Source organism: Macaca nemestrina, chromosome 6, assembly GCF_043159975.1.
Source record: "Macaca nemestrina isolate mMacNem1 chromosome 6, mMacNem.hap1, whole genome shotgun sequence".
NCBI lineage: Eukaryota > Metazoa > Chordata > Mammalia > Primates > Cercopithecidae > Macaca > Macaca nemestrina.
In genome coordinates this window covers 157,336,879-157,354,346 of record NC_092130.1, presented here as the reverse complement: position 1 = coordinate 157,354,346, position 17,468 = coordinate 157,336,879, and the positions used below count along the sequence as shown (strand labels likewise).

The window sequence follows — 17,468 nt, the reverse complement described above, 5'->3', positions numbered from 1 at the left end:
TTAATTTTTTTCCTGGCTGTATAGTATTCCATGATGTATATGTAAGACATTTTCTTTAATCAGTCCACTGTTGATGGGAATCTAGGTTGATTCCATGTCTTCACTATTATGACTGGTGCTGTGATGAACATATGCATGCATGTCTTGATGGTAGAACAATTTATGGTCCTTTGGGTATATGATTGTTGGGTCAAATAGTAGTTCTGAGTTATCTGAGAAATCTCCAAAAACTGCTTTCTACGGTGGCTAAACTAATTTACATTCCCACCAGCAGTATATAAGCATTCCTTATTCCCATAAGCTTGTCATCTGTAATTTTTTCACATTTTAATAATAGTCATTGTGACTGGTATGAGATAGTATCTCATTGTGGTTTTCATTTGCATTTCTCTGATGATTAGTGATGCTGAACATTGTTTCATATGCTCATTGGCCATGTGTATGTCTTCTTTTGAAAAGTGTCTGTTCCTGGCTGGGCATGGTGGCTCACACCTGTAATCCCAGCACTTTGGGAGGCCAAGGCAGTTGGATCACTTGAGGTCAGGAGTTTGAGACCAGCCTGGCTAATGTGGCAAAACCCTGTCTCTATTACAAAAAAAAAAAAACCTACCAAAAACAAAAAACAGCTGAGTGTGGTGGCACGTGTCTGTAATCCCAGCTACTTGAGAGGCTGAGGCAGGAGAATTGCTTGAACCCGGGAGACTGAAATTATAGTGCAATGAGTCGATATCAAGCCACTGAACTTTAACCTGGGTCATGGACTGACTCTGAAAAAAAAAAAAAATGAAAAGAAAAGAAAGGAAAGGAAAGGAAAGGAAAAGTGTTTGTGCTCTTTGTTCACTTTTTAATGGGATTGTTTTTGCTAATTTATTTAAGTTCCTGTAGATTCTGGATATTAGACCTTTGTGAGAGGCATAATTTGAAAATATTTTCTCCCATTATACAGATTGCTTGTTTTCTCTATTAGTTTCTTTTAATCTGCTGAAACTCTTTAGCTTAATTCGGTCCTTTTTGTCAATTTTTGTTTTTGTTGCAATTGCTTCTGGCATCTTCATCATAAAATTTTTGCTAGGGCTTATGTCTAGCATAATATTTCAAAGGTTATCTTCCAGGGTTTTTATAGATTTAAATTTTACTGTTAAGTCTCTAATCCATCTTGCGGTTTTGTTTGTTTTGTTTTTTGTATATGGTATAACGAAGGGATTCAGTTTCAATCTTCTGCATATGTTTAGCTAGTTATCCCAGCATCATTTATTGAATAGGGATTCTTTTCTCCATTGCTTGTTTTTGTCGAAAATCAGATGGTTGTAGGGGTATGACATTATTTCTGGGCTTTCTATTCTGTTCCATTGATTTATGTATCTGTGTTTATACTAGTACCATGCTGTCTTGGTTACTGTAGCCTTGTGGTATAGTTTGAAGTCAGGTATCACAAGGCTCCAGCGTTTTTCATTTTGCTTAGGATTACCTTGAGTATCCAGGATTTTATTTGGTTTGATATACATTTTAAAATATTATTTTCCTAATTCTATGAAAATATCACTGGTAGTTTGAGAGGAAAAACACTGAATCTGTAAATTGCTTTGGGCAGTATGGCCATTTTAACAATGTTGATTATTCCTATCCACGAGCATTAAATATTTTTCCATTTATTTATGTTAGCTCTGATTTCTTTGAGCAATGTTTTGTAATTCTCATTATAGAGATCTTTCTCCTCCTTAGTTCGTTGTATCCCTAGCTATTTTATTCCTTTTGTGGCTATAGTGAACCACATTACATTCTTGATTTTAATTTCAGCTTGGCCGTTGTTGGTGTACAGAAACGCTCCTGATTTTTGTGTATTGATTTATATCCAGAAACTTTGCTGAACTTGTTTATCAAATCTACGTACTTTTGAGCAGAAACTATTCAGTTTTCTAAGTATGAAATCATATTGTGTAAAAACAGAGATAGTTTGACTTTCTCTCTTCCTATTTTGGATAACTTTTATTTCTTTCTCTTCCCTGATTGCTCTGGCTAGCATTTCCTGTGTGTTTTATGGGAGTGGTGAGACTGGGCATCCTTGGATTGTTCCTGTTCTCAAGCGGAATGCTTCTAGCTTTTTCACATTCAGTTTGATGTTGGCTGTGGGTTTGTTATAGATGGCTGTTATTATGTTGAGGTATGTTCCTTCAATGCTTAGTTCATTGAGAGTTTTTAATATGAAGGGATGCTAAATTCTATCAAAAGCCTTTTTTTAGTCTATTGAAGTTATCAAGTAGTTTTTGTTTTTAGTTCTGTTTGTGTGATGAATCACATCTATTGGCTTATGTGAGTTAAAACAATGTTGAATCTCAGGGTAAAACCTACTTAATTGTAGCGGATTAGCTTTTTGATGTGCTGCTGGATTCTGTTTGCAAGTATTTTGTTGAGGATTTTTACATCAGTGTTCCTCAAGGTTATTGGCCTGAAGTTTTCTGTTTTACTTGTCTTTGCCAAGTTTTGGTATCAAGGTGATGTTGGCTTCAATGAATGAATTACAGAGGAGTATCTTCTCAATTTTTTGGAATAATTTCAGTGTGAATGGTACTAGCTTTTTCTGTTTTGAAGAATTAACCTATAACCCCATGTGGTCCTGAGCTTTTTCTGATCTGTAGGCTTTTTATTACTGATTCAATTTCAGAACTTGTTGTTGGTCTATTCCGGGATTCAATTTCCTGCTGGTTCCATCATGGAAGGTTGTACATTTTGAGGAATGTATCCACCTCTTCTAGGTTTTCTTGTTTGTGTACAAAGAGGTGTTCATAGTAGCCTCTGAGGGTGTTTTTATTTCTATGGGGTTGGTGGTAATGTGCCTTTTGTCATTTATGATTATGTTTATTTGGTTATTCTGTTTTTATTAGTCTATCTTGTGGTCTGTCTATCATACTTAGTCATTCAAAGAACCAACTACTGGATTCATTGACCTTTCATATGGTTTTCCATATCACAATTTCCTTCAGTTCAGTTGTGATTTCGGTTATTTCTTTTCTCCTACTAGCATTGGGGCTGGGTTGCTCTTGGTTCTCCAGTATCTCTAGTTTTAATGTTAAGTTGGTAATTTGGGATATTTCTAACTTTTTGATGTGTATGTTTAGAGTTAAATGTTTCCCTCTAAACACTGCTTTACCTGTGTCCTAGAGATTCTGGTATGTTGTATCTTTGTTCTCATTAGTTTGAAATAACTTCTTGATTTCTCCCTCAATTTCATTACTTACTGAGAAGTTATTCAGGGGCAGGTTGTTTGATTTCCATGCAATGCAATGGTTTTGAGCAAATTTCTTAGTATTGATTTCTGTTTTTATTGCACTGTGGTCTGAGAGTTTGTTTGGTATGATTTTAGTTTTTTTCTTTAATTTTCAAAGAATTGTTTTATGGTTGATTGTGTGGTGGACTTTAGAGTATTTTCTATATGCAAGAAAAGTATAAGTCTACTTTCAAATAAAACTACCATTTCACATGTAGTGCAGGGACACTATAACACAGTGTTTCTAATACTTACCTCCCATCCTTTTGACATTATACCTTTCATTTTACTTATTCATATGATATGCTTACATAACACATTGTTATTATCACTGCTTTAAGCAAACAGTTATTTTTTAGTGGTTAATGGGTCGATTAATTAATATTTTAAGAAACATTTATTTTACCTGTATTTATTCCGTCTCTGACAATTTTTATTTCTTTGTACATAATTAGCAGTCTGACTTATATTAGTTTAGAAAATAAAAGAAAAAAACAAACACTAATGGAAAAGAAATTCTGGTAAAATGAATTCTGTCACTATAAGTAATACTGTTATTTTGTTTTTTCTTGTGTGTGTGTGTGTGTGTGTGTGTGTGTGTAAAGGATAACAATATTTACATAGAGATAAAGAAAGTAATGATATTCTACATATGCAGAATTCAAAATTTCTGCCCTCAGGAAGCTAACATGATTGGGGAATGTTGAGAAGAAAATGTAATTTGCTTTGTCAATATTGAATCAGAAAACATTTATTCAGTACCAGCAATATTACTGGTGCTGTCCTAGGGAGTGAGGGTGCAGTTCTTAATACATTCCATCTTTATTTAACCTTATGATCTCTATACTAGTATATCAAAAATACACAGAGAATAAGTAGAAATGAAAATCAAAACAGGATATTACCATATATATATTCCAAAAATTCAGACTTTTTAATGCGAATTTTAAAATGCTTTTATTAAACAAATCATTTTAGGTCAAAGCAGGAATTCAAACTGAAAGTGTTATATATTTCTCTAAGCCAGGGATAATGAAAACACAGTGTATTTAGAAAAAACTCATGCAGAAGAATATCTGTAGCTAGAAATCTTATATCACTATAAAGCAAAATGTAAAAAATAATTTTAAAATTTCATAATTTCAATAGCAAACAGAAAAAATAAACCAAAGAAAAGACAAAAGATTCAATGAAGAATGAGGAAGAAATTAAAGAGCCAAAAAAAAGTAAAGTGAATACATTATAAAGTATGTCCTTTGAAAATTCTGCAGAATAGTTCTATCACAAGCTAGTCTAGGCAGTCTTAAAGGGAAAGGGTATACAAACATGCACATCTTTCATAAAAATGAGAAGAGAAAACTAATCAAGAAAATAGAGGAAATAAAAAAGTATCAGATACTTTGCACAGCTATATGCAAAAAAATAGATAGTTTTTAGAAAAATACAAATTTTATAATGTTGAACAAGAGACAAAATGTATATGGGAAAAATACCTAGAATAAATAAATAATGTTTTTCAAATACTACTCTCCCTAGACCAGGCCTGATTCTCCATGTACCTGGCTCATTTATATTTACTAGATTATAATATATACTATCAAAGTTTAAGAGAAGATTTTCTCAGTGCTATTTAGACAAGTCCAAATCTTTTTGAAAGAGATAGACAGAGAAAGATAAATATTTAAAAGCTTTATAAGAAGTGAATGTACTGTTTGTACAAATTCTGTTAACTGTTTCTTAAAATCTATAAGTACATCTCACTTACGTGTAGATGAAACAATACAGCATGATATTAAGGTGGGATTTAGTCTAGGAACAAAAAGGATAACTCAACATTTGAAAATATTTTAATATAATTTATCACACTAAGAGATCCCAGGAGGAAAAAAAAATCACATAAATGTTACCTAATATACTGAAAAGTCACTTGGCAATATCCAAAACCATTGAGTCATAACTATTAAATCAACATAAGTTAATGAAAATTATTCTAAGTCATTATTTCATATATCTATATCTGTAACATATATATGTATATACATATATACCCAAATATATCTGTATATCTCAAAATCAAGTTTTCTTATTAGTAAAGGATTATTTGAGAAAGGCCTTCAAAAGTAATGTATTCGTGACTATAATGGAATTATTAGAGAATGCAATAAACAATTTATGGATACTAAAATTGCAATTAAAGAATTAGAAAAACATAAAATTAGATCTTTCTTTTAGATCATATGAAAGTATAAGTGGAAGTTCTATAAGATCAATTTAAAACGACAAGAAATGTTTTATTAATGAGATATAAAAAAGATACTAGCATCAATAAACTATATAAATATATTATTTTTACATATATATGATTTTTATATATCACATATATGGGCATATATAGATAAAATATAAACAATAGATTTTGCACATAAATATGAAGAGACTATACAACATGCAATAGACTATACAACTATACAAACATGTGTGAGTGCACAAACATGCACACATACACACGCATGCAAGCAAGAACTGGTTTTAAAGTATAAAGGAGATCTATGTTACATCATCAATATTAACAAGAACAAGTAAAAACTATAAAATATATATAAAATGTATATAAAGAAGTCGTCTATAACATAATTTAAAATGAACCTAATTTAAATAAATGAATTAAATTAATTTAATTTACTGACACTGACACATGCAGAAGTAAATAAGGAAAATTTTCTAGAAATTTTCTAGCACAAAGAAAATGTTATGTGGTTGGTGGGACATATTAGACATTCAATAGTTAAAACATGGTATAATTTACCAATATTTAAACCATTATGATATTGAAACATGAACAGAGTACATGACTATTTCATATACTACAATTAATACATATATTTTTAAATGTGTATATTCATAAATAGACAATTTATATAAGACAAAGAAAGCATTTAAAATCAGTGAGTTTATAAAATGACTTCCTAGTAAAAGATATTGAGATAACTGGAAGATAATTTAGATTCAGAATTTTTCTTTCTGCATTTTAAGATAAATGTCAAATACTTAAGAACTTACTTGTAAAACATTAAACCCCTAGAAGTATAAAAATATTGCGACACTTTTACAATAATGAAATACATAATATCTGTTTACAATATCAAATACGTAAGAAGCTGTTAATAACATCACAAACAAAAAAGGGATAGGTAAAAACACCAAACTAGAAAAATATTTGCAATTCATACTACAAATAAAGGAGTAATGTTCCCACATTGTACAAAACACCTACAGTTCAGAAGAAAATAACCAACATGCTGATTTAAAAATAATGGGTTGAAGAAGGCACAAGGAAGCAGAAAAAGTAGCAACAGCATTGATGTATATGAAAAAGTGGTCAAATTGCCTCATGGTAAGATAAACGCAAGTAAAAACCAGCAATTCACACCTGTAACATTCTAGGAAGACAGCATTTTCATGCATTCATTGTGTGGGTAGAAAATAGAACAGCACTTATTGAGGAATATCTGGCAATACCTGACAAAATTATGAATTTTAGAATTCTATTTCAGAAATACAGCAGTATAAATATAGAATAAATCTTATGCAGGCACAGTTATTGTAGAAATGTTTATAATAGAAAAATACAATAAAGATTCCATGTGCACATTAATAGAAAATGGGTTATAGTACTCTAAAAGAAAAAAAAAGCAGAAAAAAATTAATATACTAATTTATTTTTACTAAGAAAAACTCACCAAGATATGTTGATAAACTGAATGATCAGCTTCTAAATATTATATATAGTGTTCTCCTTTATTCCAAAAAGTATACACATAAAAAATATAATTTCATTTGCTTAAAATATTTTAGAAAAATAAAGAAAATAATAAATAGCATACACATGAGAGTGATTTGGCAGAGACAGGAAGAGGGAAAGTCAAGGACATAACTTCTCTGCTTATGCTTCTTTTTATATTACAATGTAAATTGTGTTTATGTTCGAGAAAGCGTATTTTGCATTTTAGAAAAATGCTCCAAATAAACAAATGGTCCAACATTTATGGGAATCTAGTATGATTCAGGTAATGCATTAAAGGCTTGGAACATGGTTATGAATAATGGGGAGAAAAAAATTGGGTCCTTTGGAACCAGGACTTTGTTATAACTCATTTATGGTCTCCCCATGCTATCAGAAATTTTTCTATCAATATTCTTTAACCTTTTTTTCTATAATTGGTAAAGAAAAAAGAAGTAAAAGAACCACCTTAAAGCTAGTTACTCAATATGACAAAATGTTTTGGGATGCCGAATTTAGTAATTATCTATATGGGCTATTTAATGTAATTTTTTGCTAATCTAGATAAAACAAAAATTGCTATATTTACTCTTTATTCATGAATGTTCTCTTTTCCCCTGGTTATTTCTCAGCTTTCCAAATTTGCATTGACAAGAATCAGAATGCTTTCTCAGTGACACATTATGCACCTGACAAAATTCAATGGAGGGTGATGATTCTTAATTTTAATGAGAGGCTTTCTACTTTCCATGGACTATGCATAAATCTTTAATTAAGAGTTATGAGGCAACACAGGAAACATAACAAATCCTCCATTTGGCTTGTGAAATTTAAACTGAGTAAAAAGTCTACCAGTAAAAGAGATGCTCCAAAGAGGTAATATAAACATATATTTTAAGTAGATATAAAAATAGAAATAATGATACAAATTATAAACTGATTAATATTCAAATATGTTTATTTTATTAAATACAGATGACATAATCTCAGTCTTTAATAAATTTTTAAAAAGTAATGTACTTATTCAAAATATTAATAGCATAGCCTTAAAGCAATTAAGGAAACATGATTCCTAACTTCAGCTGGAGTTCTGACAACTGGAATGTGATTATGCACATTGTTCTTTACATGCAACCCTTAAATGAATCATTAAGATAGGAGATACACACAATCGTCTTCTTAGCTTCAAGAAATAATTTTCTTCTTCATAACATTTTTCAATCAGAAAGGTATATGGGTGTAGAGAGGTTGATGTGGTAGTTTTTTGTAAATAAACAAGCTGACCAGAGGAAAAAACAATAGATTTGGTAAAGAAGAATCAAAGATTTGTTGTTTTAACTTACCATCTTTCATAATCTACATGTCAAATAACATGGACACATGACATATGCTTACTCCACGTAACATATGCTTGTTCCACGTGACATATGTTTGTTCCATGTGACATATGCTTGTTCATTGGGGGGATTTTGAGTAAGGGATTATTCAATGTGTTAATAGGGCCCAACACATTAGCCTTACATATAAGATATATTATAACAAACAAGTAAGCTGTATTAGTCTGTTCTTGCATTGTTATAAAGAACTACTGGAGATTGGGCAATTTACAAAGAAAACAAGTTTAACTGACTCACAGTTCAAGGCACATTTTACATGGCTGAAGCAGGAGGAAGAGGGAAAAGGGTGAACTGTTAGAGACTTTCAAACAACCAGATCTCATGAGAACTCACTCACTATTATGAGAACAGCAAGGGGGAAATCTATCCCCATAATCTAATCACCTCCCAGAAGGCCTCTCCTCCAACACTGGGGAATAAAATTTGACATGAGATTTGAGTGGGAAACAAATCTAAACCATATTATTCTGGCCCTCACCCATCTCAAATCTCATGTCCTTCTCACATTGCAAAATACATTTATCACTTCTGAACAGTCCTCCAAGTCTTATTTCATTTTAGCATTAACACAAAAGTCCACAATCCAGAATCTCATCTGAAGCAAGGCAAGTTTCTTCCGTCTATGAGCCTGTAAAATCAATAACAAATTGCTTCCTTCCAAGATACAATGGGGTTACAGGCACTGGGTAAATACATCCATTCCAAAAGACAGAAATCAGCCAAACAAAGTGGATACAGGCTCCATGCAAGTCTGAAAACTAGTAGAGCACGTTTTTAAATCTTAACTCCAAAATGATCTCCTTTGACTCCATGTCTCACACCCAGCCACAATGATGCAAGAGGTAAGATTCCAAAACCTTGGGCAGTTCTACCCTTGGGCTCTGCAGGGTATAGACTCCTCAGCTGCTTTTATGGACTGGCATTGACTGCTGGTGACTTTTCCAGGCACATTATGCAAGTTGATAATGAATCTACCATTCTGGGATCTGGCAGATGGTGATCTACTTCTGACAGCTCCACTAGTCAGTGTCCCATTGGGGATTCTCTGTGGTGGCTCCATCTCCACAAACCCCCTCTGAACTGCCGAACTAGGTTCTTCATGAGGGCTCCACCCATGCAGTAGATTACTGCCTGGATATCCAGGCATTTCCGTACATCTTCTGAAATCTAAGCAGAGGCTTCCAAGCCTCAACTCTTTCCCTCTCTGCACCTATAGGCTTAGCACCACCCAGAAGCTACCGAGGCTCATGGTTTACATCTTCTGTTGCTTCAGGCTGAGATGTGTCTGGGGCCCTTTTAGTAATGAGTAAAGTTGGAGGGCCTGGGCTATAGGGCACGTGTTCCATGGCTTCACAGAACAGTGGGGCCCTGGACCATGAAACCATTCTTCCCTCCTAGGCCTCCAGGCCTCTAATGGGAGAGGCTGCCACGAAGGTCTCTAAAATGCCCTTTTTCTATGTTATCTTTGTTATCAATATTTTGCTACCTTTTACTTATGCAGATTTCAGCATCCGGCTTGAATTCTTCTGCAGAAATTTATTTATTTTTCCTACCACTTTCCCAGGCTGCACATTTTCCAAGCCTTTGCACTCTGTGTTGAGGTATATTTACTCTATATCTAATTTATTAAGAGTTTTTAGCCAGGCGCGGTGGCTCACGCCTGTAATCCCAGCACTTTGGGAGGCCGAGGCGGGCGGATCACAAGGTCAGGAGATCGAGACCACGGTGAAACCCCGTCTCTACTAAAAATACAAAAAATTAGCCGGGCGCGGTTGTGGGCGCCTGTAGTCCCAGCTACTCAGGAGGCTGAGGCAGGAGAATGGCGTGAACCCGGGAGGCGGAGCTTGCAGTGAGCCGAGATCGCGCCACTGCACTCCAGCCTGGGAGACAGAGTGAGACTCCGTCTCAAAAAAAAAAAAAAAAAGAGTTTTTAAAATCATGAATGGGTCTTATGCTTTATCAAATGCTCTTCATGCTTCTATTGAGATGCTTTTGTCCTTTATTCTGTTGACATGGTGTATCATATTTATTGATTTGTGTATATTGAAGAATCCTTGCATCCCTGGAATAAATTATCTTGATCCTAGTGTATTATCTTGTTGATGTGCTATTGAATTTTGTTTACTAGTATCTTGTTAAGGATGTTTAACTTCTATGTTCATCATGGATATTAACCTTTATTTTTTGTCGTTTTTGTGTCCTTGTTTAATTTTAGTATCAAGATAATGCTGTCCTCATAGGATGAATTAGGAAGAATTCCCTCCTCTTCAATATTTTTGAATAGTTGAGAAGTATTGGAATTAGTTCTTCTGTAAAAGTTTGGTAGAATTCAGAAGTAAAGTCATCAGGACCTGGGCTTTTTGTTGTTGTTGTTGGGAGACTTTTTATTACGGATACAAACTTGCTACACATTATTCATCTATTCAGGTTTGTTATTTCTTCTTGGTTCATTTCTGGCAGGTTGAACGTGTCTAGAAACTTACCCATTTTCTTCAGGTTTTTCTATTTGTTGGCATGTGGTTGTTTATAAACAAGTGTACAGTTTCAGACATTCATAAGCTATGATTGTGAGTATTACACTGCCAGTCAAAACACTATTTGTAATACAACTGAGTGAGAATAAAATTTATATGTACCCATATGGTCTATCTCCCATTTATGTTTTTATCTTCATCTTTTTTTATATTTCTCATGACATTGGTCCATGTGAAATACTTTAACCTGCTCTCCCTCTTCTCATCAGATTGATTTTACCCTGTAGGCTAGTGTATTGTCATCTTTCAGATCTTGGTTCTAATATTGTTTCCTGTACCCTTTATCTTGCCACACTAGCAGAGGATCCTTCAGTTATGAACTTTTAGCACAATATACATTCTTCCTTCATAGAATTTAACATAAATTTATTTGGGTAACAATTTGATTAAGAATGTGGTATTAAGTAAAATACAAGCACTATAAGTAAAAGAGAAACTGTAACTTAGTTGCCTGTTTTATATCCAAACCATAACCATTGACTGGTACATAGTTGCCTTCAGTAAATATTTGGGAAATATATGGCTGAATTCTTGACAAGCTTTAAATAAATAAATGGTCCCTGTCTTCCTCTCTGTGCAACTATGTACTCAAAGACATACTATGCAAGTGTTTAAAATAAATAATGCTTATGTACCTCTTTTAATATTTGTTTTGAAGAAGCATCATCTTAGTTAATAGCTATGGTGGAAAATGTGAATTATACTCGATTACACCTTCCTCTTCAACTTCCATACCTCATTGGTCTCCAAGTTCTTTTGATTCCTCTATCTTACATCTTTTGATGTGACCCTCCAAACTCATCCATAATTATTCATCCTTTGGTGGCTTCATTCATGCCTTAGTTAGGGTAGTGATAATTTTATTTCCTAAATGTACTCAAGATGCCCCCCAGTATACCATTTGCAATTTAAACTTTTTAATATTTTGGTCTGAGAGCATAATTTTCTCCTCCTTTTTAGAAGAAAATTCCAGCTTTAGCTGGCAGGAAGGTTTGGAGGATGATGACCAAAAGGATATTTAATCATAGCTTCACACACTCTTTGGTCATCTGAGGATACCACAGGTAAAGAGATTAAAAAAGAATGGTCTTGAATCTCCCTTCTGTGTATTGCCTATTCTTTCTTTCAAGCAGAGTCTGCTAAGTTCATTAGTGTGGCTTTGTTTTTGCAGAAGATTAATTCTTCTAGGACACACACTAATTGGTTATGAGAAAAAGTAGATATTCTAGTTATCTCATTGATGTTTTTCATGGTGGGTTGCAGGAGAAATAAACCAGAAGTTTACTCATATAAAGCAAAGTTACATAAAAGCAGTATGTGGGCCGGGCATTGTGGTTCACACCTGTAATCCCAGCACTTTTGGAAGCAGAGGTAGGAGGATCACGAGTTCAGGAGATTGAGACCATCCTGGCCAACATGGTGAAACCTCATCTCTACTAAAAATACAAAAATTAGCTGGGTGTGGTGGTGTGTGCCTGTAATCCCAGTACTCGAGAGGCTGAGGCAGGTGAATCGCTTGAACTCAGGAGGCAGAGATTGCAGTGAGCCAAGATTGTGCCACTGAACTCCAGCCTCGCAACAGAGTGAGACTCCATCTAAAAAAAAAAAAAAAAAAAAAAAAAAAAAAACAAAAAAAAAGGAGTAATATTCAAAGTAAGTTTGCTCCACTGTTACTGATTGCACAAACTGCACACAATTCTTTAAAGTTCACAAGATATTTTCAAACATTATTGAAATTTGAGTTAAAGTTTTTGAATCTTTAGAACTTGAACCTCACATATAAGGTAATAGCGGTTTTGTTTAACACATTAAAAAGCATGATTACTATTCATTTGGAAAAAATAAAGATAAAATTAGCAAACTAAAAAGCACAAAAACAAATTTATTGAAGTATGTCTTTTCATCTACTAAATAGTGTGTTAAGAAATAAGATAATTTATTCCTTATTTTTCATCTCCCAATAGTCCTTAAAATAATGCTTCGTTAATGCAAGTTTTTACAAAATTGGCGTACGGTTTGTACTTAAAGAGACTGATTTGAAACCACTATCATCTAACACTTTATAAAATCCTGGAGAAAGTATGGATTTTCATTTGGTTCAGGTGTCATTCATCTTAAACTTACAACTGACTCTTTTAAAATATGGTCTGTAATTGTAGCTGTATAGATTCCCCCATTGACATGGCAAGAGATAAAAATGTTTTCTTTTTTTAACAAAGAAACACACACATACATACTTGAAGCGATGAAAGATAACACATTTCTCTTATACTTGTGATATGGTTTGGATTGGTGTCCCTGCCCAAATTTCATGTCATATTGTAATCCCCTATGTTGAAGGAGGAACCTGTTGGCAGGTAATTGGATCATGGTGGTAAATTTCTCTCTTGCTATTCTTGTGATAATGAGTTCTCATTAGATCTGGTTGTTTTAAAATGTGTAGAATTTGTGCCTTCACCCTCTTCCTCCTGCTCCAGCCATGTAAGACATGCCTCCTTCCTCTTTGCCTTTCACCATGATTGTAAGTTTCCTGAGGCCACCCTAGCCATGCTTTCTGTACAGTCTGCAGAATCATGAGTCAATTAAACCTCTTTTCTTTATAAATTACCCACAAAGACACAAACTTCATGGCTCAACCAAAAAATCACTTAAGATAATCTATAGACTTAAATTTCCAAATATAAAATTGTAAAAGTTATAGAAGGAAACCTACATGGATTTGGGTTGGTGATAAATTTTTAGATACAATAGCAAAAGCTAGTCTATGAAAGAAAGAAATTGATAACATGGACTTCATTAAAATTTGAAATGTCTACTCTGAAACATCCTGCTACAATTATCAAAAACCAAGCCACAGACTGAGAGAAATTATTTATAAAATAAACCTGAAAAGGATTTATATGCAAAATATACAAAGAAATTCTAATGTTCAACAAGAAGACAACACAAGTAAAATGTAGACACCTCACTAAAAAAGATTTAAGATAACAAACAAGCATCCAAAAAAATGTTCATGGCACTTATCACAGGGAAAAGCAAATTAATGCAACAATGGTATATCACTGAGCATCTACTAAAATGACTAAAATCTTTTTTTTAATGCAATAAAAATTACAACAGAAGACTGGGCATAGTGGCTCATGCCTGTAATCCCATCACTTTGGGAAGCAAAGTCAGGAGGATTGCTTGAAACAGGGAGTTCAAGACCAGCCTGGGCAGCATGTGAGACCCCCACCCATCTTTACCAAAAAAAAATAATAATAATAATTAGCCAGCCCTGGTGGCACATACCTGTAATCCCAGCTGAGGTGGGAGAATTGCCTGAGCCTGGAAGGTAGAGGCAGCAGTGAGCAGTGTTCGCGCCTGGGCTACAGAGCAGCACTCTCTCTCATAAAAACAAATAAATACGTGAAATTAAAATAAGTTTCAACAAGAACTCTCATTGAACTTTCATTCAATGCTAGTGGAATGCATAACGATACAGCAACTTCAGAAAACAATATGGCAGTTTTTATTAAAGTTATTATGCTCTCACCGTAGAGGCACTCCTAGGTTTTGGGGGATTTTTTGCTTGTTTTTTTGTTTTGTTTTGTTTTTTGTTTTTAGTTTAGTTTAGTTTTGTTTTGAGATGCAGTCTCTCTCTGTCCCCCAGGCTGGAGTACAGTGGTGTGATCTCGGCTCACTGCAACCTCCACCTCCCGGGTTCAACCAACTCTCCTGCCTCAGCCTCCCGAGTAGCTGGGACTACAGGTGCACAAAGCCACGCCCAGCTAATTTTTTGTATTTTAGTAGAGATGGGGTTTAACTGTGTTGTCCAGGCTGGTCTTGAACTCCTGAGCTCAGGCAATCCACCCACCTCGGCTTCCCAAAGTGCTAGGATTACAGGCATGAGCCACTGTGCATGGCCAACTACGAGGTATTTAGATAACCACTTTATAAACTTAAGTCCAAACAAAAGTCAATGTACAGTTGATCTCTTCATAATGGCCAAATACTTTTAGGGATCAAGATGACCTTCAATAGGTGAATGAATAACCAAGTTGGGTACATCCATGCAATGGAATGTTATTCAGGAAGAAAAAGGGGTGATCTATGAAGTCATGCAAAGACATTGATGAATCTGACATGCATATCGCTAAGTGAAAGAAGCCAGTCTGAAGAGATATCCCATTTCTGTGACATTATGGAAAAGTGTCACCATAACTCATTGCAGGCTCAAACCCCTGGGCTCAAGCAATCCTCCCACATCAGCCTCCCAAGTAGCTGGAACTCCAGGCAAGTGTCTCCACACCCAGCTAATTTTTTAATTTTTTGTAGACTTGAGGTCTCCCTATGTTGCCCAGGCTAGTCTTTTAACTCCTGGGCTCAAGTGAACCTCCCACCTCAGCCTCCCATGTAGCTTGGACTTAAGGCATGGACCACTACACCCAGCTAATTAAAAAAACATAATTTGGTAGAGATGAGCCTCAATATGTTGCCCAGGCTAATCTGAAACTCCTGGTCTCAAACAATCCTCCCTCCTTGGCGTCCCAAATTGTTGGGATTACAGGCATAAGCCACTGCACCCCACCTGATTTTTTAATCAAGTTTTTTTGTTGTTGTTGTTGTAGCATTATAAGACTTTTTTTTATATAAGTTTCTGGATATTAACTCCTTATCAGTTATATGATTTGCAAATATTTTCTCCCATTCTATATAGGTTGCCTTGTCACTCTGTTGATTGTTTCGTTTGCTACACAAAAGTTTTTAAGTTTGATGTACTCCCATCTATCTAATTTTGCTTTGGTTGCTTATGCTTTTGGTGTCATATACAGGAAGTAGTTGCTCATTCCGATGTTATAAAGATTTTATTTTTTTCTTCTTGGAGTTCTGTACTTTTAGTTCTTACATTTCAGTCTTTAATTTATTTTGAGTTAATGATTATACGGTAGCATTCCATATAATGGAATGATATGGTTTGTATCTGTGTCCCTGTTCAAATCTTATGTTGAAATGTAATCCCCAGTGTTGGAGGTGGGGCCTGATGGGAGATTGGATCACAGGGCAAACTTCTTATGAATGGTTTAGCACCTTACCTCTTTGGAACTGTATAGTGAGATCTGGTTGTTTAAAAGTGTATAGCACCTCCCCGCTTTTCTCTCTTCCTCCTGGCTCTGGCCATGTGAAGTGCTGACTCTCCTTTCACCTTCCGCCATGAGTGTAAGTTTCCCAAGAAGCCAAGCAAGTGCCAGCATCATGCTTCCTGTACAGTCTGCAGAACAATAAGCCAATTAAATCTATTTTCATTAGAAATTACCCAGTCTTGGATATTTCTTTATATCAATGCGAGAATGGACTAATACAGAGGCCAATTCCCCAAGGCTCCCTATCTTCTAGCAGGAGGCTCTGGCAGCAGCTGACCTCTGAGCCAGGAGACAGCAGGGGCAACTTCCCTGTGGGACTTGGGTGCCTCTGTTCTGCCAGTCCTCCTGCCCACTGGCCCCTCCCAGGGTCCATGCCTAGCCACTCTGCAAGAGCAGGTGCACAGCGCAGCCTCTGCAGCCCAGCCTGAGTGCATCGCTGCACTTGAGTACCTACCCCGTGATCCAGGAGCACACTGGATTCCCCAGCGCAGCGAGAGCCCAACCCCAAGCCATAGGACTTCTTGGTGTCCCAGGGCTGTGGCACGTAGCTAGGGATACCGAGGGGGAGATCTGCGGCTAGCACTTGAACGGGGGAGGGGTCCCCACTCTCAGAGCACTGAGAGAGGTGAGACATTTGGGATACTGGGCAGCGAGGGATCGAGGTATGCCTCCCTCCAGAGAGCCAGTCCAGAAAGGGGGCGACCTATGCAGCCTCTGCCCGAGGGCGCCCCGCAGCCCAGAACACCTAACAAAAGAAACGCAGGCAGGCACCAGTGATCACAGGAGGCTCCACCAAGGTCCAGGAGCTGGTAAAGGGCTATCGCTCTCCCGTCTCACCGCAAAGCACGCCTGCAAACGCAAAGTACAAAAGAGCCTAGCTGCCAGAGATAGCAACCTTTCCTCTTAAGCACCATCTATTGGATCACGGCCCTAACTACGACACCAACATTGGCCAGCTAATACAACATCTGTGAAACCAAGCACAATTCACCCACACGTAAGGGTCCTGTACAGAACCCTGGCCCTCTGAAGCATCCAGAAACGAAGTCAGCTGACAATACCCAACTTACACCACAGTTAAGGGAACACCAACCCTCCCAGATGAGAATCAGTGCAAGAGCTCTGGCAATTCAAAAAGACACAGTGTTCCCTCTGAAGACCCAGGCCTGCGGAGGGACGTGAGGAGCAGCCCCGCCTCCCGGCTCAGTCGCAAACACCGGAGTTGGGGGAAACCAAGTAATAAAAACGCGAAGAAACTGCACCTGCGCACAGGAGGATTACAGATGGTTACACGCAGTCCCCGCGGGGTGGCGAGGGACCTTCTCCAAGGGCGGGAAGAGCCAGGCCCCTCCCAGACCTCCTGAGCCC

At 36.0% G+C, this 17,468-nt stretch overlaps 1 long non-coding RNA gene across 2 annotated transcripts in view; it reads right to left on the bottom strand.

The window, feature by feature from the left end:
• The window catches only part of LOC105472975 (uncharacterized), a 92,189-nt gene extending 74,733 nt beyond the window's left edge, over nucleotides 1-17,456 (bottom strand). Inside the window, exons 1-4 of one of the 2 annotated variants that reach the window (XR_981961.2) lie at nucleotides 17,363-17,456; nucleotides 16,053-16,228; nucleotides 14,269-14,362; nucleotides 6,209-8,325 (exon numbers count right to left, since the gene is read on the bottom strand). This is a non-coding gene — a long non-coding RNA (uncharacterized lncRNA). Of the gene's footprint in view, nucleotides 1-6,208; nucleotides 8,326-14,268; nucleotides 14,363-16,052; nucleotides 16,229-17,362 lie in introns of those variants that run through there. The other variant, XR_011625102.1, reaches the window with a different exon arrangement.
• Nucleotides 17,457-17,468: the final 12 nt, after the last annotated feature.